Source organism: Muscardinus avellanarius (assembly GCF_963383645.1).
Source record: "Muscardinus avellanarius genome assembly, chromosome: X".
Classification (NCBI taxonomy): Eukaryota; Metazoa; Chordata; class Mammalia; order Rodentia; family Gliridae; genus Muscardinus; species Muscardinus avellanarius.
In genome coordinates, this window is record NC_137792.1 from 70,244,119 (window position 1) to 70,266,231 (window position 22,113).

The following is a 22,113-nucleotide window of genomic DNA, read 5'->3' on the forward strand; positions in this document are numbered from 1 at the left end:
CTCTCTATTGAGGTTCTTGATAGTTTCTCTTGCTTTACAGAAGCTCTTCAGTTTTATGCAATCCCACGTATTGATTCGCCTTTTGGTTTCTTGTGCCTTTGGGGTCTTGTTGAGAAAGATTTTATCTATGCCTATGTGTTGCAGTGTTGGAACTATGCCCTCTTCGAGGAGCCTTAAGCTCTCTGGTCTAATTTCCAATTCTTTGATCCATCTTGAATTGACTCTTGTGCAGGGAGAGGAAGTGGGATTTATTTCCATTTTTTCTGCACATGGTTAACCAGTTTTGCCAACACCATTTGTTGAACAGACTCTCTTTCGTCCAGTGTATGTTTTTGGCTGCTTTGTCAAAAATCAATTGGCTGTAAGTGTGTGGATTTGTTTCTGAGTCTTCTATTCTGCTTCATTGGTCTATGTATCTGTTTTGTGTTGTATTTATTACAATGGCTTTATAATATATTTTAAAGTCACGTATTGTGATGCCTCCTGCATGGTTTTTGTTGCTGAGAACTACTTTGGCTATTCTGGGTCTTTTGTTGTTCCAAATGAATTTAAGGAATGATTTTTCTATGTCTGTGAGGAATGATCTTGGTATTTTAATGGGTATTGCGTTGAATCTGTAGATCCCTTTTGGAAGTATGGCCATTTTTATTCTATTTATTCTGCTTATCCATGAATATGGAAGATCCTTCCATCTTCTGAGATCCTCTATTTCTTTTTTCAATGTTTTATTATTTTCTTTGTAGAGATCTTTTACCTCCTTGGTTAAGTTTATTCCTAAGTATATTTTATTTTTTTGTGGGCAATCCTGAGTGGAAGTGTTTTCTGAATTTGTTTTTCAGTGGATTTATGGTTGGTATACAGGAAAGCTTCTGATTTTTTAAGATTGATTTTGTATCCGGACACTTTGCCAAATTTGTTGATCAGTTCTATAAGCCTTTTGTTGAGTTTGTTGGGTTTTCTAAATATAGTATCATATCATCTGCAAATGGTGAAAGTTTGAGTTCTTCTTTTCCTATTTATATTCCTTTGATTTCTTTTTCTTGCCTTATTGCTCTGGCTAGAGCCTCTAATAGTATATTTAAGAGAAGTGGTGATAATGGACATCCTTGTCTCGTTCCTGTTTTTAGGGGGCATTCTTGAATTTTTTCACCATTCAATATGATGTTGGCGGTGGGCTTATTGTAGATTGCCTTTATGATGTTGATATATGTTTCTTTTCTTCCAATTCTCTGCAGTGTTTTTATCATAAATGGATGTTGAATTTTATCAAATGTTTTTTCAGCGTCTATTGAAATGATCATGTGATTTTTTGCCTTTGGTTAAGGTTAGTTTGTGTTAGGTGGAATCTCAGGGTAGTTTTGATTTGCATCTCTCTGATTGCTAATGATGTTGAGTTTTTTGCATTTATTGGCCAATTGAATTTCTTTCTTTATGAAGTGTTTATTTAATTCACTTGCCTGTTTTTTGATTGGGTTATTTTTTTTAGTGCTGAGTTTCTTGAGTTCTCTGTATATTCTAGATATTAGTCCTCTATCAGAGGAGTAGTAGGTAGAAATCTTCACTCATTCTGTTGGCTCTCAGTTGAAGTTCTTGGTAATTTCCTTTGCTGTACAGGAGCTCTTCAGTTTAATGCAATCCCACTTATTGATTTGCCTTTTAGTTTTTTGTGCCTTTGGAGTCTTGTTGAGAACGTTTTTTAAATCTGTGCCTATGTGTTGTAGTGTTGGACCTATGTCCTCTTCAAGGAGCCTCAAGGTCTCTGGTCTAATTTCTAAGTCTTTGATCCATCTTTTTTTTTTTTGGTGGTGGTACTGGGGGTGGAATCCAGAGGCTTTCTACCTCCGGGCTATACTCCCAGACCTTTTATATTTTATTTGGAAACCGGGTCTCACTAAGTTGCTGAGAGCCTCACTAAGTAGCTGAGGCTGGCTTCGAACCCGTGCGATCCTCCTGTCTCAGCCTCCCAAGGGTGGGGATTACAAGCGTGTGCCACCATGCCCGGCTCTTTAATCCATCTTGAATTGACTCTTGTGCAGGGTGAGAAAGTGGGATTTATTTCCATTTTTCTGCCAATGGTTAACCAGTTCTGCCAATACCATTTGTTGAATTTGTTGTCTTTTTAAAAGACTCAAATTTTATACTATTAATAAAAATTCCTCTTCAGACTGCAGGTTTGAGGGCAGCCTCAGTAATTTAAGATGACCCTGTTTCAAAATAAAAATAAAATAGGGCTGGGGTATACTCAGGAGTATAATATCCCTTTGTTCAGTCCCCAGTAACACACACACACACACACACACACACACACACACACACTCCTCCTTTCTGTACACCTTCCCCAGACAACTACTGTTACAAGAAGCTTTTCTCTAAAATATTTAAGATAAACTTGAGTTTGTATACTTTTTGTGTTCTGGGTTGGATGAAAGGGGATATTTCCTTTAATAGAGTGCATTTACTGCCAGATTCATAATTATTTCTGTATGCATAAACTTCTCAGCATTATTTCTGTATGCATAAACTTCTCATACAATGCTGGCAATAGAGCCCACAGCCTCCTGCATGTTAGACAAGCACTCTACCACTGAACCACACCCCAGCCCTCAACATTTCTGCTTCTTGAGAACTGAGCTGTTTCTGTTAAGCCTTGAAGTAATTTCCCAGGCCTTTCCTGGAATTTTCTCAGTTGTGATGATTTTCACAGATGATCCTTTTTTGCTGCATTTTACCATTGACATAATCTTGTTGTCATATTAAGCTATTTCCCAAGAGCTGGGTATGGTGGTGCATTCTTGTAGTCCAAGTACTTGGGAGGGTGAGACAGGAGGATCACAGGTTCACAGCCAGCCTCATGTTCTTAGTGAGGTCCTCTGCAACTTAGTAAGACCCTGTTTCAAAATAAAGAATAAAAGCCTGTTGTGGTGGTGCAAGCTTGTAATCCCTGCACTTGGGAGGCAAAGACAGGAGGCTCGCGCATGTTCGAAGCTAGCCGTGCTGGCTTAAGAGACCCTGTTTCCAAAAAATATATATAAAAATAGGTCTGGGAGTGTAGCTTGTAGGTAGAAGGGCTTCCAGGAACCCCAGTACCACCACACACACACACACACACACACACACACACACACACACAACAAATAAAAATAAATAAAAAATAAAGAATGAAAAATAGGGCTGGGAGTGTAGCTCAGAGGTAGAATGCCCCTGGGTTCCACCCCCAGTTCTGAAAATAACAACAACAAAAAAACTCCGCATTTTCCCTATTTACTCTGATGTTTCTCTCTGATTCAGTGTATTCATCTGAAAAACTAAAAGAAACAGGCCTTGCTTTCTTGTCTGGGAACTCTAAGCATTATTGTGGGAAGTGGACAGCCTATCCTTGCTTTGCTGGCCTTCATAGCAATGTCACTTACTGCAATATCTATAGCAGTCTAGCCACTCCTTTATGGACTGGCCCAGGCTGTTTGTTCTGGTCTCTAGACCTTTCCCTTCAGTGTTTTCCTATGCTGTCTTTGGTGTTGGACTCATATGGTAAACTCTGGCTCTGAGTTGAGCACCTAAGTAATCTCTACAAAGATCTAACCCAGCTGTTCAGAATAGGTGTGGAGGACAAGAAGGCTGTTAGTCAAGTATATCCTAGTACTAGAAGCACATGAAACACCATTTCCCATCTGCTCCTGGCCTCTTTGACTTCTCATCCTCACCCCTTCCACTCCAGCCACACTGTACCAGAGAGTCTCCTGCATCCCACGATGTTTTTACATCTGGAAAATCTCCCCAGATATTATATTGCTGCATCCCTCACCTCCTTCAGGTCTTCTTACTTGCCCATTTCACAGTCAAGCCTTCCCTGTCACCCAGGAGAAAGGTGAACCCTATCCCCAATGCCTCCTCTCCATTTTCTGCTTTATTTTTTGTCATTCCTCCCCATCTAACATGCTATATATTTGCTTATTTATTTCATGTACTATTTGTATCTTACCACTAAAATGTAAATGCCACAAGAGCAAATATTTTTATTTTCTTTTTTTCTAGTACTGGGAATTGAACTCAGGGCCATTCTTCCTCCAAGCTACACCCCAGCCCCATTTTTATTCTTTTGTTTGAAACAGGGTCTCACTAAGTTGTGGAAGGCCTCATAAGTAGCTGGAGGCTTGGTTGTGAACCTGCAATCTTTCTGTATCAGCTTCCCAAATAATGGGATTATAAGTGTATGCCACAGGAAACAAAACAGACATTTTACCTGTTTTGTTTGTGCTCAGTAAATATTTGTAAAATTAATGAGTATTTAGTTTTTTCTAGGCACTTGGGGTGCTTACTATAACAATATAGTTCTCGTGGATTCAGTCCTTTAGATCAATGTAGGCTAGTCGTCAAGATTCATGTGTGCACAGTGAGCTATAATGGGATAGGATGGGATAAGTAACACAGACAAAATTTTATGTAAGATACAGTTAGAGCAGAAAAGACATAATTTGATTAACAATAACCTAAGTTGGAGGAAGCATGCAAACTGGGCTGTGAATGATGGAAGAAGATTCTTACTGGTAGAAGAAGGTAAGAGGGAATGAGTAAGTTAAAGCATGGCAGTAGGAAGGCATAGAGTAAGTGGCAGGGTGACTTGGGTTGAGCATTAGAGGTGTGATGAAAAAAAACTGGGTGTTGAGCTACAGCTCCACAAAGAGGGGTGTCAGTGTGAAGTTGTAAGTACTGGTAATGTGTGGTTTAGCAAGATTTTTATAGCGGTGGTATGAGAGCTGGGTTTCAGAAAAGTGGTGTGGATGACAAAGGAGGATGTAGGGAGACCAAAAGAAGCTATGGCTGAGATACAGACAATCTAGATAATGGTGTGGACTACACTGGGTGATATGGGGAGGAAGAGAAGAGGATGAATGTAGTAGATCTATTGAAACAGCATTTTATTTTATTTTTATATACTTTTTTGGTGCATTCTAGTAACACATCATAATACAGTTCAGAGTGATAGGGACATACATGCACACAGCACTTGGTGAGTCTCCCTTCTGTTTCATCCCTCCACCTCTCCTTTTATTTATTTATATTATTATTATTATTTTGGTGGTACTGGGGTTCCTGGAAGCCCTTCTACCTCCGGGATACACTCCCATGAGCTACATTCCCAGACCAATTTTTATATTTTTTATTTGGAAACTGGGTGTCTTAAGCCAGCGAGGCTGGCTCCAAACCAGCGCGATCCTCCCGTCTCTGCCTCCCAAGCACGGGGATTATAAGCGTGTGCCACCACGCCCAGCTCCACCTCTCCTTTTATATACATGATATTGAGATTGACATTAGTATTCTCACATATGTACATAATGTCAATGGAAGTGTGAAACAGTGTTTTACTAACCTGCCGATGATTAGTTTATGAAGACAAGGGAAAAAGTGAGTTTATCTCCAAGTCTAGGGATCCAGCATTATCACCCACTTCTGTATATAACAAAGATTTATTTCCTATGATTAAACATCAGTTTTATCTTGTGTGCTGATAAAGCAGAGAAGCTTAAAATGACTTTTGCTCACATGGTACCCATAGTCTAGTAGAGGAAGATGTCATTGATATATAGTATGTTAAGTTTGGAGATAGATCTAAAGACAAGTGCCAGGGAGAGTGGTGAGAAGAGGGTCACCTAAGTCATCCAGACAGGCAGGTGAAAGACAACTTACTCAACAAGAGAGTACATTGTTATAAAAAGATTAATAAGCCTGGCCCCTGAATCTCTCTGGGTATATGATCTCATTTCTGCACTCTTCCATTTCTCTGACATATTATCACTTAATCAAAGGGGCCTTAACAGAAGCCAAACAGATGTGGCCTCATAATTTTTACTTTCATCTCCAAAACTATGAGCTAAATAAATATTTTTTCTTATAAAATATCCAGATCAAGTATTTTGTTACAGTAACAAAAAAGACGAATAAAGTGCTTAACTCCATTAATAGAGAAGATAGGAGGTTGATGTTATTGTGTGTGTGTGTGTTTGCTGGAGTATGGTGGTGCTTGGTACTAAACATGAATTATTTTAGGGTTATTGTGTAGAAATGTAGCAAGTCATAGTTCCAAAGTTCTCCAACATTCAGTGAGAACATAGGAGGGAGATAAGAACTGAATATGAAACAAGTAAGTGGCAGTTAAGGCGTTAGGCAACAAAGTGTGAAATACAGAGCACATCATAAATGCCAAGAGGCGGAGAGTGCATTAAGGATAAAAGACTGGAGGAGACTTACTGGAGGAGATAGGGCTTGAACTGAATGTTTAAAGACAAGCAGGCTTCAGATAGGCCCAGAAGAAAGGGAAGGACAACCTAAATCATAATGATTGGTGGAGGAAAACAAAAACCAGGAAAGAGCTGTAATAGGAGTGAGCAAAGTGAGCCTGGGGGATGGTAGACAAGACTAGCATCTTGTAATGAAAATGTCTCCTTGGGAATGTTTGGTGAGCAATAGATCTTCTTTGACATGAATTCTTGTCTACCCCAACTCCTGCAACCTCCACAAAATGGCCAGTAAGCCAAAACTCAGCTAGGATGCTTCTGAGAGACATTATCAATTCAAAGCTTACTGTTTGATAATTTGGTATAGAAGATGCTGTTAGTTTATTTCTTTCCATAACTTCTATGCTAATGTATAATCTTAAGAAAGATTTGTCTTCAATGAAGTTGAAAAAGTGGTTCAGAATAAGCTGGGTGTGGTGACGCATGCTTTTAATCTCAGCATTCAGGAGGCTGAGACAGAAGGATTGTGGTTCCAGGTTTGTGTAAAGCCTAAGCTATTTAGTGATGCCCTTTGCAACTTAGTGAGACTTTGTTTCAAAATAAATAATAAAAAAGCCCTGGGGGTGTAGCTTGGAAGTAGAATGTCCCTGGGTTCTATCCCTAGTATTACCAAAAAAAAAAGTGGTTCATAGATGAAAGGCATCTTTCAGACAAACAAAACCTTTGATTTCAAGTTTTTTTTGCAGTTTATTATTATTATTATTTTAATTAATTAATTTTTTATTGGTGCACTGTATTCATACATCATAGTGGGATACAAACTTTTGTAGACATACATGCACATATCGCCCAGTCAGCCCCAACCCGATCCCCACCCCAATCTCTCCCCATCCCTCTCTCCCATGCTTGGCTTAGTGGTTGACATCTAGTATTATAGCAATTTATCCAAAATTAAAAATGATAATTTCACATAACAGTTTCATTTGTCTGATACCAAGCTTTTGATGACTTAAAAATAACATTTCAATATTTCTTTTTACTTTCTTTCTTACCAGAGAATATTTTTTTTCTATTTTTTTAGGTGAAACTATCATATATTTATATATTTATTTTTCAGAAAAAACTCTATCCTAATATGGAATATGGACTCTAGATACCCAAAACGATCTTGAAAAAGAACAAAGCTAGAAGATATATATTTTCTGATTTCAAACCATATAGAGCTACAATAATTGAAACAGTGTAGTACTGTTCTAAAGGCAGATATATAAACCATTGGAGTTAAATACAAGCCTAGAGCTAAATTCTTCCCTATATTGTCAGGTTATTTTTGACAAGGTTTCCACGAACATTTGGTGGTGGAAATAATAATATTTTAACTAAATATTGTTGAAACATAATAATTACATGGAAAAGAATAAAGTTGGACCCTTACCTAATCCCATATACAAATATTAACTCAAAATAGATAAAAGACCTAAATATAAATCTTAAGACTCTAAACTTTTAGGAGAAAATCTGGGTCATAAAACCTCACAACACTGAAATTGGCAGTGATTTCTTGGATATGATTTCAATGGCACAGGCAACAGAAGAGTATACAAACTCCCTAAAAAAATAAAAAAAATATTGTATATCCAAAGACAATGTAAACAGAGTTAACAGTTACTAATAGAATGGGATAAAATATTTCCAAATGCTATATCTGAAGGTATATTAATATTCCAACTAGAAATCCTAAAAATTAGCAACAATAAAGGCAAACAATACCATTTAGAGATAGGTAAAAGACTAACATAAGTAATGAATCTCCACAGATAACCAATCTTAGTTGACTGTTGGATGGAAACTCTTGTTTCTCTGGTTCTGGTGTGTGTTACCTATTTCTTCTTTGTAGTTAATCTCTTTGAGTATTTTCTCTAGTGCTGGTTTTGAAGACAAAAATTCCTTCAGTTTCTGTTTGTCATGGAAGCTTCTTATTTCTCCATCTAATATGAAGGAAAGTTTTGCTGGGTAGAAAATTTTTGGCTGGAAGTTGTTTTCTTTCAGAGTTTGGAATATGTTACTCCAAGCCCTTCTGGCTCTCATGACTTGGTTTGGGAAGTCTGGAGTGATTCTAATTGGCTTGCCTCTGAATGTCACTTGGCACTTTGTTTTTGTTGCCTTTAAGATTCTCTGTTTGGCGTCCACATTGGTCATTTTGACAATTATGTGGCGTGGGGATCCTCTTCTCCGATCCTGTCTAAAGGGAGTTCTATAAGTTTCCTGGACATGTGTATCAACCTCTTGCTCTATGTTTGAAAAATTTTCTATTACTTCCTTGAAGAGATTGTTGATCCCTTTGGTTTTACTTTCTTTTCCCTCCTCTATTCCAATTATTCTTAGGTTAGCTCTCTTAAAATGGGCCCATATTTCTTCAATATCAGATTCCTGCTGTCGGATATTTTTTCCTAGATTAGAAACTATGCGTTCATTTTTGGAATGATCATCTTCTAAGAGCGAGATTCTGTTCTCCATGTGGTCTAATCGGTTGTTTGTGCTTTGAATTGAGGCCTTTACTTCATTAATTGCATCCTTTATCTCTTTTTGGCTCTCTCTGAGTTCTTTTCGAAGCACCTCTATTATTTCTACAGTTATTTTCCTGATTTGATCTTCTAGAAATCTCTGATTTTCAGTTTTATCGGGTTCTGATGTTGTGGAGTTGTGGGCATTCATTGCTCCAGTATTATTCCTCTTTCCCATGATTTAGGAAGTTTGTGCCTTCTCTGGTTTCTTCCCTTGGGTCACTATGACTTCACTTAAGGTGTTCTGGATCTCGAGTGAGTAGTATCTCAGACCCCACTACTCCTTTACTGGGTTGTATCACAGAGTCTCCGACCCAGAGAGTCGATAGAGGATTCTTTAGACTGTGGGGGGTGCCAGGTTGCACGTTCTATGGTGTGACATCTCTGCCACCGTCCCTCCCCCACTGGGTCAAGTCCCAGGGAGTACAGTACTGGGATTTCTCCTCTGTGGCCCGCAAATTGACTCACTGTTCTTGAGTACGCAGATGTAGCTTTACTGGATTCGGTGAATTCTCTGCTGCTGCCGCTGGTGGCAATATGGCGCCGTTGCTGCGCCCTCGGCCGTGAGGCTGGCTTATTTCTTCTTGGTTTTGATTTCCACTCTGAATCCCTGAGGCGTGTGCTGAGCTCAGCCACTGGGAGCTTTAGATTTTACCTGCGGTGAGAAATCCCGCCTGGCTGTTCCGCAGCGGCTCACCTCGGCTTGCTTTAGCTGTCCGGTGAATTTGCCGCTGCTGCCGGCAGTATCTGATTTCAAGTTTTAATTTCCACCACCATACAACCTCCTGGTCATTTATGAAGTAAAATGAGGAATGTAATTGAAACCCTCAGTGATCTCCATTTGATTACTGTTAGGTCAAAAATATGATACTGTGGCCACTGAGATAGTAATTCCAACAAATTCACACTTAGAACCTATGGGGGGATCATTTAGCCTGATACTACACAAATTGTTTTATACTTTTATTGGTGCATTGTAATTATATATCATAGTGAAGTTTAAAGTGATACAAAAATAAGTTTGGGATTCCACTGTAGCTTTTATCTACAGATAACTATGACTAAATTCCTGGGGACAACTTCTTTTAAAGGAAGCTATTTTCAAAAGATGTCAATCATAAAGAACCACATACCTAATACTATAGAAAGTTGAGAAATAGACTATTTGAATATAGAACACACATACCAAATATCCTTTTATACCAAATATCCTTAAGGCAGGAGAGGACTTTGTGGCCATGATGATAACCTCTCACAAAGGGGCTTGGGATGAGTCATAGTGGTAAAGTGCTAGTCTAACATGTACAAAGGCCTAAGTTCATTCCCAGCACTACAAAAAAAGGAGAGATAAAGGATAAAAGAAAGAAAGAAAGGATCTTGTCATGGATGATGGAACCTGGACACTGGTGACATCAAGAAGCCATGATACCAGTTTTGCTTGCTTACCTCTGAATTTTTTATTCCATGAGAAAAACGAAACCTATTTTCAAACAAAATATATATTTTCAAATATATTTATTTATTTGTGGTACTAGGAATGGACCCAGAGGCCTTCTACTTCCAGGCTATTCCCCCAGACTTATTTTATATTGTATTTGGAAACAGGGTCTTACTAAGTTGCCAAGAGCCTCACTAAGCTGCTGAGGCTGGCTTTGAACCTGGATACTCCTGTTTCAGCTTCCCAAGTACTGGTATTACAAGTGTGTGCCACTATGCCCAGCATTTGTTACTTATATATCACAGAAATTTCTGCCAATACATCAGTAGCATAGTAAGTGATAGCTCTTTTAAAATTTTTGTTTTGCTCTGTTACCTAAAAGTCTAGGAGTTTTTTTTAGGACTTCATATTGACATTTTCTTGTCAAAATTTCCATGTCAAGCAAATATAGAGAAAAGTATGATTGGAAAAGATACCTTAAAGAAATGATGTCTTTTCCAACCGATTCTGTTGAAAGGTCATTAAATCTTTGTAAAATGTCTTATTAGTATGCAAATATAGATAACAATCAGAGGGATTATTAGGTATATGGTTAATTAAATTTGTCTAAAACAGATGAAGAAATCATTCTTCATTTTCATTATAAACCAAGGCTAAGATTGAGCATTATATTTGACTTTTTGTTTTAATCACCTGGGTATATCACATAGATGCTTCCTGTCCAGAAAAACTGTCACTAGATTTCTTTTTATCCTATCATTCCATCAGTAGACAATAGGAATCTGGACATCAGCAGAAAAGGGGGAAGAATCAAAAGTGAATTGATAAGGGATATTTTTTGTTTTTCTTTCTTTTTTTTCTTTTACTAATTTTTTAAAAATTTTTTATTGGTGCACTGTATTCATACTTCATAATGGGATAAAAACTTGTGTAGATATACATGCACACATTGCCCAGTTAGCCCCTACTCAATCCCTACCCCATTCCCTCCCCATCCCTCCTTTCCATGCTTGGCTTAGTGGTTGACATCTAATATAATAGCAATTTATCCAAAATTAACAATGATAATCTTACATAAAAGATTCATTTGTCTGATATCAAACTTTTGATCACTTAGAGATAACATTTCAGTATTTCTTTTTGCTTTTTTTCTTACCAGAGGATATTTTTTCTTTTTTTTAAAGTTAAAACTATTGTATACTTTTTTTCAGAAAAAAATCTATCCTAACATGAAATATGAACTCTAAATACCCAAAACAATCTCATAAAAGAACAAAACTAGAAGATGTACATTTTCTGATTTCAAACCTTATAGAGCTACAATAATTGAAACAGTGTAGTACTGCTATAAAGGCAGATATATAAACCAGTGGATTAAAATAAAAAGCCTAGAAATAAATTCTTCCATATATGGTCAAGTTATTTTTGACAAAGTTTCCAAGAGCATTCTTTGAAGGAAATAATAATCTTTTCACTAAATATTGTTGAAAAGTAATAATTACATGAAAAAGAAATAAATTGGACCCTTACCTAACGCCATATACAAATATTAACTCACAATAGGTAAGAGACCTAAATGTCAATCTTTTTTTATTGGTGCATTATATTCATACATCATATTGGGGAAAAAAACTTGTGTGTACATACATGCACATATCACTGATTTAACCCCTACCCAGTTTCCACCCCATTCCCTCCCCGTCTCTCCTTCCCTTGCTCGGCTTAGTGGTTGACTTCGATATGTGCTCTTCCTTCCTCCTTTCTCCTCCTTTAGGTTGTCTTGTTTGCTCCTCTATAGGATTTCCTTTTTCATCTAGAGTTCCTCCTATGACCCATTTCTCCCTAACTCTCACATATTAGGGAAAACATCTGATTTCTTATTTTTTGTGACTGACTAATCTCACTTAGCATAATGTCCTCCAGTTACATCCATTTCCCTGAAAATGATGTAATTGAATATTTTTTAATGGCTGAGTAAAAAATCCATTCATCTGTTGATGGACATCTTGGCTGGTTCTATAGTTTGGCTATGGTGAATTGTGCAGCTATGAACATAGATACGCATGCATTAGTTTGGTAGTTTGGTTTCCTAACTTTTGGGTAGATACCCAGAAGTGGTATTGCTGGATCAAATAGTAGATTTTTTCCCATTCTTCTGAGGATTATCCATACAGTTTTCCAAAGTGGTTGCATTAATTTGCAGTCCCACCAACGATGTTTTAGAGTTCACACTTCTCCACATCCTTTCCAGCATCTGTTGTTTGTGTTTTGAATGATTGCCATTCTAGTTGGAGTTAGGTGAAATCTCAGGGTAGTTTTGATTTGCATCTCTCTGATTGCCAGTGATGTTGAGCTTTTTTTTTCATGCATTTATTGGTAATTTGAAATTCTTCTTTCGTGAAGTGTCTATTTAATTTGCTTTCCCATTTTGTTATTGGATGCTTTGTTTTCTTAGTGTTGAGTTTCTTGTGTTCTCTGTATTTTCTAGATATTAGTCCTCTATCAGAGGTGTAGGTGGCAAAAGTCTTCTTTCATTCTGCTGACTCTTGATTGCGGTTCTTGACTGTTTCCTTTGCTGATCAGAAGCTCTTCAGTTTCATGCAATCCCACGTATTGATTTGCCTTTTAATTTGTTGCACCTTTGGGGTCTTGTTGATAAAGTGTTTATCTGTGCCTATGTGTTGCAGTGTTGGACCTATGCCCTTTTAAAGGAGCTTCAAGATCTCTGGTTTGATTTCCAAGTCTTTGATCCATCTTGAGTTGACTTTTGTACAGTGTGAGAAAGTGGGATTAATTTCCAGTTTCTGCATTGGTTAACCAGTTTTGCCAACACCATTTGTTGAACAGGCTATCTTTTTTCCAGGGTATGTTTTTGGCCTCTTTGTCAAAAATCAATTGGCTGAAAGTGCATGGACTTGTTTCTGGATCTTCTATTCTGTGCCATTGGTCTATGTATCTGTTTTCTTCCAGTACCATGCTGTTTTTATTATAATGGCTTTGTAGTATACTTTAAAGTCAGGTATTGTCATTCCTCCTGCATAGTTTTTGTTGAGAACTACCTTGGCTACTCTGGGCTTTTTGTTATTCCAGATAAATTTAAGAACTGATTTTTCTAATCTGTGCGGAATGATATTGGTAGTTTAATGGGCATTGTGTTAAATCTGTAGTTTTGGGAGGATGGCCATTTTAATGATATTTATTCTGCCAATCCATGAACATGGAATATCCTTCCATCTTCTGAGATCTTCTTCGATTTCTTTTTTCAGTGTTTTATAATTTTCTTTGTAGAGATCTTTTACCTCCTTGGTCAAGTTTATTCCTAAGTATATTTTATTTTTTTGTGGGCAATCCTGAGTGGAAGTGTTTTCTGAATTTATTTTTCAGTGGATTTATGGTTGGTGTACAGAAAAGCTTCTGATTTTTTAAGATTGATTTTTTATCCAGATACTTTGCTGAATTTGTTGATCAGTTCTATAAGCCTTTTGGTTGAGTTTGTTGGTTTTTCTAAGTATAGTATCATGTTGTCTGCAAATAGTGAAAGTTTGAGTTCTTCTTTTCCTATTTGTACTCCTCTGATTTCCTTTTCTTGCCTTATTGCTCTGGCTAGAGTCTCTAGTACTATATTGAAGAGAAGTGGTGATAATGGACATCCTTGTCTTGTTCCTGTTTTTAAGGGGAGTTCTTGAAGATTTTTCCCCATTTAATATGATGTTGGCAGTGGGATTATTGTAGATTGCCTTAATAATGTTGAGATATGTTCCTTCTATTCCAATTCTCTGCAGTGTTTTTATCAAAAATGGATGCTGGATTTTATCAAATGCTTTTTCAGTGTCTATTGAAATGATCATGTGATTTTTGTCTTTGATTCTGTTTATATGGTGAATTACATGGATTGATTTTTGTATGTTGAACCAGTTTTGAATCCCTGGGATGAACCCTACCTGGTCATGGTGTATGATTTTCTTTATGTGGTTTTGAATGCATGTTGCTAGTATTTTGTTTAATAGTTTTGCATCCAATTTCATCAGAGATGAATTCATCAGCCTGTAGTTTTCCTTCCTTGAACTGTCTTTATTCAGTTTGGGTATTAGTGTGATGTTGGCTTAATAGAATGTATTTGGGAGAGTCCCGGTTTTTTCTATTTCATGAAATAATTTGAGAGGTATTGGGGTTAGCTCTTCTATAAAGGTTTTATAGAATTCACTTCGGAAACCATCTGGTCCTGGGCTTTTCTTTGATGGTAAGCTCTTTATTGCTGTTTCAATCTCTTTGATTGTTATTGGTTGGTTTAAGTGTTCTATATCTTCTTCTTCTTCTTTTTTTTAGTGGTACTGGGGATGGAACCCAGAGGCTTTCTACATCTGGGCTACACTCTCAGACCTATTTTTTATTTTTTATTTGGAAACTGGGTCGCACTAAGTTGCTGAGAACCTCACTAAGTGGCTGAGGCTGGCTTCGAACCTGTGTGATCCTCCTGTCTCAGCCTCCCAAGCGTGGGGATTACAGGTTTGTGCAATCACAACTGGCGTGTTCTATATCTTCTTGGCTCAGTTTAGGAAGGTTGTATTTATCTAGGAAGTTGTCAGTTTCCTCCAGATTTTCCATTTAGTTGGAGTATAGTTTTTCAAAGTAGTTTCTGATAATCCTCTGGATTTCTACACTGTCAGTAGTAATGTCTCCTTTTTCATCTCTTATCTTCATAATTTGGTTTGATTCTCTCTCTTTTATTTTAGATAGGTTGGCTAGTGGTTTATCAGTCTTGTTAATTTTTTTAGGAAACCAGCTTTTGGTTTTGTTGATGTTTTGTATTGTTTTTTTTTTCTCTATTTCATTAATTTCTGCTCTAATTTTAATAATTTCCTGTCTTCTGCTGGCTTTGGGGTTCAATTGTTCCTGCTTTTCAGGGGCTTTGAGGTGTGTTGTTAGGTTATTTATTTGAAGATTTTCTTTTTTTTATGTGAGCACTCAGTGCTATAAATTTTCCTCTTAATACTGCCTTCAAAGTGTCCCAGAATTTTTGATATGTTGTATCTTTATTTCCATTTGTTTCTATAAATTTCTTGATTTCACCTCTTATATCTTCTATGACCCATTTTTCATTCAGAAGTGTGGTGTTTAGTCTCCACATGTTTATGTTGTTTCTCTGGGTCTTCTTATAGTTGATTTCTAGTTTCATTCCATTATGTTCTGAAATGACACAGGGAATTATGTAACATTTTTAAAATTTGCTAGTGCTCATTTTATGTCCCAGGATGTGATCTATTTTGGAGAAGGTTCTGTGAGCAGCTGAGAAAAATGTTAACTCCACTGTAGTTGGGTGAAATATTCTATATGTGCCCAACAGATTCATTTGTTTAATGGTGTTCTTTAGTTCTGAGGCATCTTTACTGACCCTTTGTCTGAAAGATCGGTCTAGTGTTGTGAGAGGTGTGTTGAAATCTCCCAGTATTATTGTATTGGGATTCATGTGTGACTTCATGTCACAAAGAGTTTGATTTATGAAAGAAGCTGCCCCTATGTTTGGGGAATAATGTTGATTATTGTTATTTCCTCTTGCCGGATTATTCCTTTTACCAGTAAAATATGACCTTTTTTGTCTCTTCTAATAAGTTTGGGTTTGAAGTCTAACTTGTCTGATATCATAATTGCTACTCCTGCTTGTCATCGAGTTCCATTAGAATGGATTACCTTGTTCCAGCCCTTTACCTTGAGTTTGTTTCTATCTTTACTTGTAAGATGTGTTTCTCATAAGCAGCAGATGGATGGATTCTGCTTTTTAATCCATTTTGCCACTTTATTTCTTTTTATTGGGGACTTGAGGCCGTTTACATTCAGTGTGATTATAGAGAGATAATTTTTAATTCCTAACATGTTAAGATTTTATTTCTGTTTGAGATACTGTTTATTCTTCTTGCTTAGTTGTCTACTGAGTGGGAATTTTTTTTCTTTGTTTCTGACGTGTATTACCTATTTCTTCTTTGCAGTTAATCTCCTTGAGTATTTTCTCTAGCACTGGTTTTGAAGACATAAATTCCTTGAGTTTCTGTTTGTCATGGAAGCTTCTTATTTCCCCATCTAATTTGATAGATAGTTTTGCTGGGTAGGAAATTTTTGGCTGGAAGTTGTTTTCTTTCAGAGTTTGGAATATGTTACTGCAAGCCCTTCTGGCTTTCATGACTTGGTTTGGGAAGTCTGGAGTGATCCTAATTGGTTTGCCTCTGAATGTCACTTGGCCTTTTGTTTTTGTTGCCTTTAAGATTCTCTGCTTGGCTTCCACATTGGTCATTTTGATAATTATGTGGCTTGGGGATCCTGTTCTCTGATCCTGTCTAAAGGGAGTTCTATAAGTTTCCTGGACCTGTGTATCGACCTCTTGCTTTATGTTGGGAAAATTTTCTGCTATTATTTCTTTGAAGAGATTATTGATCCCTTTGGTTTCACCTTCTTTTCCCTCCTCTATTCCAATTATTCTTAAATTAGCTCTCTTAAAATGGGCCTATATTTCTTCAATGTCAAATTCCTGCTTTCTGATTTTTTTTCTAAGTTAGAAATTATACATTCATTGCCGGGCGTGGTGGTGCACGCTTGTAATCCCCGCGCTTGGGAGGCAGAGACAGGAGGATCACGCTGGTTCGGAGCCAGCCTCGCTGGTTTAAGAGACCCTGTTTCCACATAAAGTTAAAATCTAGGTCTGGGAGTGTAGCCCGTGGGAGTGTATCCTGGAGGTAGAAGGGCTTCCAGGAACCCCAGTACCACCAAAAAAAAAAAAAGAAATTATGCATTCATTTTTGGAGTGATCATCTTCCAGGAGCAAGATTCTATTCTCCATGTGGTCTAATCAATTGTTTATTCTTTGAATTGTGGCCTTTACCTCAATGATTGCTTCCTTTATTTCCTTTAGACTCTCTCTAAATTCTTTTTGAAAGTCCTTTATTAGTTCTACAGTTATCTTCCTGATTTGATCTTCTGGAGATCTCTGAATTTCTGTGTTATCAGGTTCCGATAATATGGGGTTGTGGGCATTCATTGCTCTATTGTTGTTCCTCTTTCCCATGATTTCAGAATTTTGTGCTTTCCCTGGGTCACTACAATTTCACTTAGGGTGCTCTGTATCTCGAGTCTGTTGTAATCTCAGCTGTCACTACTCCTTTTCTGGGTTGTATCGCAAAGTCTCATACCCATGAAGTTAATCGAGGCTGCGTAAGACCGTGGGTGTGCTGGGCTGGGCGTTTTCCCATGGGGAGTTGTGACTAGGGTGTGGTATCTCTGCCACTGCTACTCCTTTACTGGGTTGTACTGCAAAATATCAGAACCAAGGAGATTATCAAAGCTGTGCAAGTCCCTGGGAGTGCAGTATAGAGATTTCTCCTTTAGGAGCCGCAATTTTGCTCACGGTTATTGTGTGCACAGATCTGGAGCTGTGGCTGGGCATGGTGAACTCGCTGTCACTGCTGGCAATATGGCACTGCTGCCATGCCCTCGGCCATGAGACTGTAGCTCCTGGCAATATGGCGCTGCTGCCATGCCCTTGGCTGTGAGGCTGGTGTATTTCTTTTCTGGTTTTGAACTCCATTCTGAGTCCCTGGAAGGCGTTATGAGCTTGGCCACTGGGAGTTTTAGACATTCATTGCGCTGAAAGAATTGCTGAATTACACCCGAATGATCTGCAACTGCTCACTTCAGCTCCTTGTTTACCTTTCCTCTCTGGAGCCTTGTGCTGCGAGGGAAGATGGCGCTGGTGCAGCTCCGCTGCCGCATTGTGGGCTTGATTTCTGGTCTCTTGTTGTTCTTTCAGTCTTTTTTTCTCTGTCCCTTGTGTTTACATTTTTTATTTCTCTGCTCATGATGTTTTCTGGCTATGAAAAGTGCTGATTTTGTGGCAACAGAGATTGAGTTTTAGCAGGACTCTTAAACGCTGCTTTTCTTGGTCACCATCTTCCTGGAAGTCTTTGTTTTTCTTTTTTTTAATTGGTGCATTGTAGTCATACATCTTACTGGGGTACAAGATGGTAGAGGTATACATGCTCACATCACACATTTAACCCTTCCTCACTTCTCACCTGGTAAGGGATCTTTACCTCAGGATTAGAAAGATCTCTTATGGCATGTCTGTATAACACTGTCATCTGTTGTTATTTTGTGTTGAACAAGCCATTTGAATTCTTTTGTATATCAGCTGATTCTTTTACACTGATTGAATTCAGTTGACCAATCTTTCCATTTACTTAGACACATAACCAAAATGGTTTATGCTTTATAACATGTTAGTTCTGAATAAGTCACTTTGAATTATGTGCATGTTACTTATCTCTCTGAATCTCCACATATTTATTCCTGCTCTGCATGTGGCTGAGTGTGGATTTCAGAGAGAAATCCACATGGTGAGAGTAATGGCCAGAAATGGCACTGAAGCCATAGTGCTTTTGTTTTTCTCTGGTGCATGTCCCTCTTGAATTTTTTTCATGAATCCAGTCATTTGCAAAGAGTTATTTTAGATTTTCCACATTTATCCTTCCATACCTTCCATCTTAGACCAAGCCTTCAGGGAGAGCTTGGACTTCAGCACTCTGTGGAATTGAGAGTGCTGAGATCATCCATCCTTGTTTTGTTCCTAATCTTAAGGGAAACACATTCCACATTCAAGCCTTTTATTGTTGCGCAAGATGCTAACTGAAAATTTTATGTAGATGCTTTTTTTTGAGTGGGAAGGTTACTTTTTTAAAGTTTATTTTCTTCAATTTAAATTTTGTCAAATTTTTTGTCTTGATTGATGTTCTATGATTTTTACTTTTAAACTATTACATCATAGGTTACATTAAATTTTATTATTTTTTGGTATTGAGTATTGAATCCAGGGACATTCTACCTTCAAACTATGCCCCCAGCCCTTTAAATTTTGAAGCAGAGTCTCCTTTCTCAGCAGAGTGGCATACACTGTAAGCCCAGTACTTGAGAGAGGAGAATCTCAGATTAGAGATAAGCCTCAGGAACATAGTGAGACTCTAAGTAACCTAGTGAGACCCTGTGTCTAAACAAAAATTAAGAGGGCTAGACATATAGCTAAGAGGTAGAATGTCCCTGGGTTCAATCAACAGTACCACAAAACAAACAAACAAACAAACAAACAAACAAACAAACAAACATACAGAAAGAAACAGAGTTTCACTAAGTATTCATCTTCCAAGATTGAGAGTCTATTTTCCATGTGGTCTAGTCTACTGTTTATAGTTTGTATTGATGCCTTTACTTCAATGATTTCATCCTTCACTTTCTTCAGAGTTTCTTTTTGATTCCTCTTCAGGGTGTCAGGTTCTTTGTTTATTCTTTCAGGCTCTCTCTAAGAAATTCTTTCTTTCTTTTTTTGTAGTACTGGGGATGGAACCCAGGGACATTCTCCCTCCAAGCAACATCCCCAGCCCTATTTTTTTATCCTTGATTTTGGAGCAGGGTCTCACTTAGTTGAAAAAGGCCTCACTAAGGAGTAGCCGAGGCTGTCCATGAACCATGATCCTCTTGTCTCAGCCTCCTGAATGCTGAGATTACAAGCATGCACCACCATGCCTGGCTCTATATCATTTCTATTATTAAAGTTCTGATTTGTTATTCTGACAATTTCTGCAATTTTGTTTTGTTAGGTTCTGTTACTCTGGGGCTGTGGAAGTTCATTGCTTTCTTGTTATTCTTCCTTCTCATGATTTCAGGTTTCTTAAGTTTGTATCTTTGCTGGTTTTGATAGCTTTCTCTAACTTTGTAGATGTCAGCTGGTATAAACAAAGGCAAGTTGTGTTGTATTCAATGGTGAAGGTTGAGTGAGGAGGAAAGTGCTCAAGTAGTAAATGCAAGAATAGGTAAAGTAGCAGATAGGATTGAGTAGAATGGGAGTTTGAGTGTAATAAGGCAATATATAGTAGAGATTAGAGATAGTGAATATGTAGAATTCTAGTCACCAGTATCAAGTATTTTGGTATAGTGATATGGTGTGAATTTAATACAAAAAAAGAAAAGAAAAAAGGATGGAGAAAAGAGAGTAGATATGAAAGAGAGAAGAAGCTTGTAAAAGAGATGGGAGGGGGCAAACAAATAAGTACACATACATACATTGAAACAACAAAACAAATCAACTCTACAGATATATCAGTAAAGAGTGGACTTGACCTCTGCAGTCCTTCTGAGTCTGCCTGGATTCTTTCAGTTGTTTAAAGTTCACTTTCTATAGCTTCTCAAGTATGTTCCAAGCACTCTCCTTTGCTCTGTAACCTACAGCAATGATTTCAGTTTGTAGCCCCACTTTTGGTCTCCTTCAATGATTGGGACCCTGGCCTGGTGTCTCTGTCTGTGCAGGCAACTGAGTGCCACTAGTGCCTCTCCTGCTGCAAGCCTAGGGCTCTGAGCTTTCCCCAGGACCTGTCTCTGAGTTTCTCTTTGTCTACACAGGCAGGTGGTTTCACTGGGCCGGGTCTAATATAAGCACGGGTTTCCATGCTTTCCACAGACCCTTAGCTTGTGTCTTTCCTCATCTATGTAGGTGGTGGGTGCTGCTGGGACCAGACCCAGCATGTACATAGGGATCTGCATTCTCTACAGATAGGGCTGAGTAGGTCTGACTTCTTCCTAGTAACCACCATTGGGTAGTCTGTGGTGATTCCCAGAGGCCCTACTAAGGTTGCTGTGCCCTGCAGACTGAAGGTCTCTTTGACCATTTGGCCCTATGGTCTATCTGCTAGTCCGTGTCTCTGTTGTGTTTAACAGCAGACTCTTAATTCCACTTTATCAGGGTGAACTGCAAAGTTTCAGACCTTACTATTGCTTGCTATGCAAGTACCTGTGGCTGTACTGGATCGTCGGATGGCTTGTTCACTTATGGTGTTGTTGAGCACCTCTCTGGATTCCTGGAGAATGAGTTGTGCATCCTTGCCATTGCTGCAAGTTCTAGCTGGTAGTCCCAACAGTAGTATCTCTTTGGGGCATAGAGTGGGGTGCCAACCACTTACAATTTTGATGGGCTGCAGTTGCTTTGCATCAAGTCATTGGCTTTTTTGCTGAGGATCTCTGAAGGCTGCAGTATCAGCAGGCCTACCATGGCTAGGCGAGATGGTACTGTAGTAGTCCCTGCAGCCAAAGCTGTTCCACAAGGGAGGCAGGTGGGGTATTTTTATGTCTCCTGTTCTGTCATCTTGGATTTTTTTCATTGAATATCAATTTTTCATTGCTTTGTTCAATGTTTTGCTCTTTATTTCTCTTGTCAAAACACTGTTTTATGGCGATAGTGATTGTCAGCACAACTGAGTTGTGCCGCTTCCCTCAGTCGCCATCTTCCTGGAAGTTCTGGTCTTGTGTTTTTTAAAAGAAATGATGCCTTAGGATATCCTTCAGTTATGACTTTAAGAGGTTAAACTAACTTTGTTTAAAAAAAGGCATCATTTTACTATTCAATATAATAATATGACACATAATTGAATTTTTTTTTGCAGTACTGGGGATGGAACCAGGGGACTTGTACCTTCAAGCTACACCCTCAGCCCTATTTTTTATTCTTTTTTTTGGTGGTACTGGGGTTCCTGGAAGCCCTTCTACCTCCGGGCTCCACTCCCAGACCTACTTTTACATTTTTATTTGGAAACAGGGTCTCCTAAGCCAGCGCGCGGTTGGCTTCGAACCTGCACGATCCTCCTGTATCTGCCTCCCAAGCACGGGGATTACAAGCGTGCGCCACCACGCCCAGCTTTTTTTATTCTTTAATTTGAAACTGGGTCTCACTGAGTTGCAAAGAGCCTCACTAAGTAACTGAAGCTGTCCGTGAACCACCATCCTTCTGTCTCAGCCTCCCAAGTGCTAGGATTAAAAGCGTGAACCACCATGCCCACCTTATAATAGAATT

At 38.2% G+C, this 22,113-nt stretch overlaps 1 protein-coding gene across 1 annotated transcript in view; it reads left to right on the top strand.

Moving 5' to 3' along the window:
• ARHGEF6 (Rac/Cdc42 guanine nucleotide exchange factor 6) overlaps positions 1–22,113 on the top strand; it is a gene marked incomplete at both ends in the record, with an annotated part of 134,788 nt that overhangs the window by 44,999 nt on the left and 67,676 nt on the right. The gene's annotated exons all lie outside the window — the stretch shown is intronic.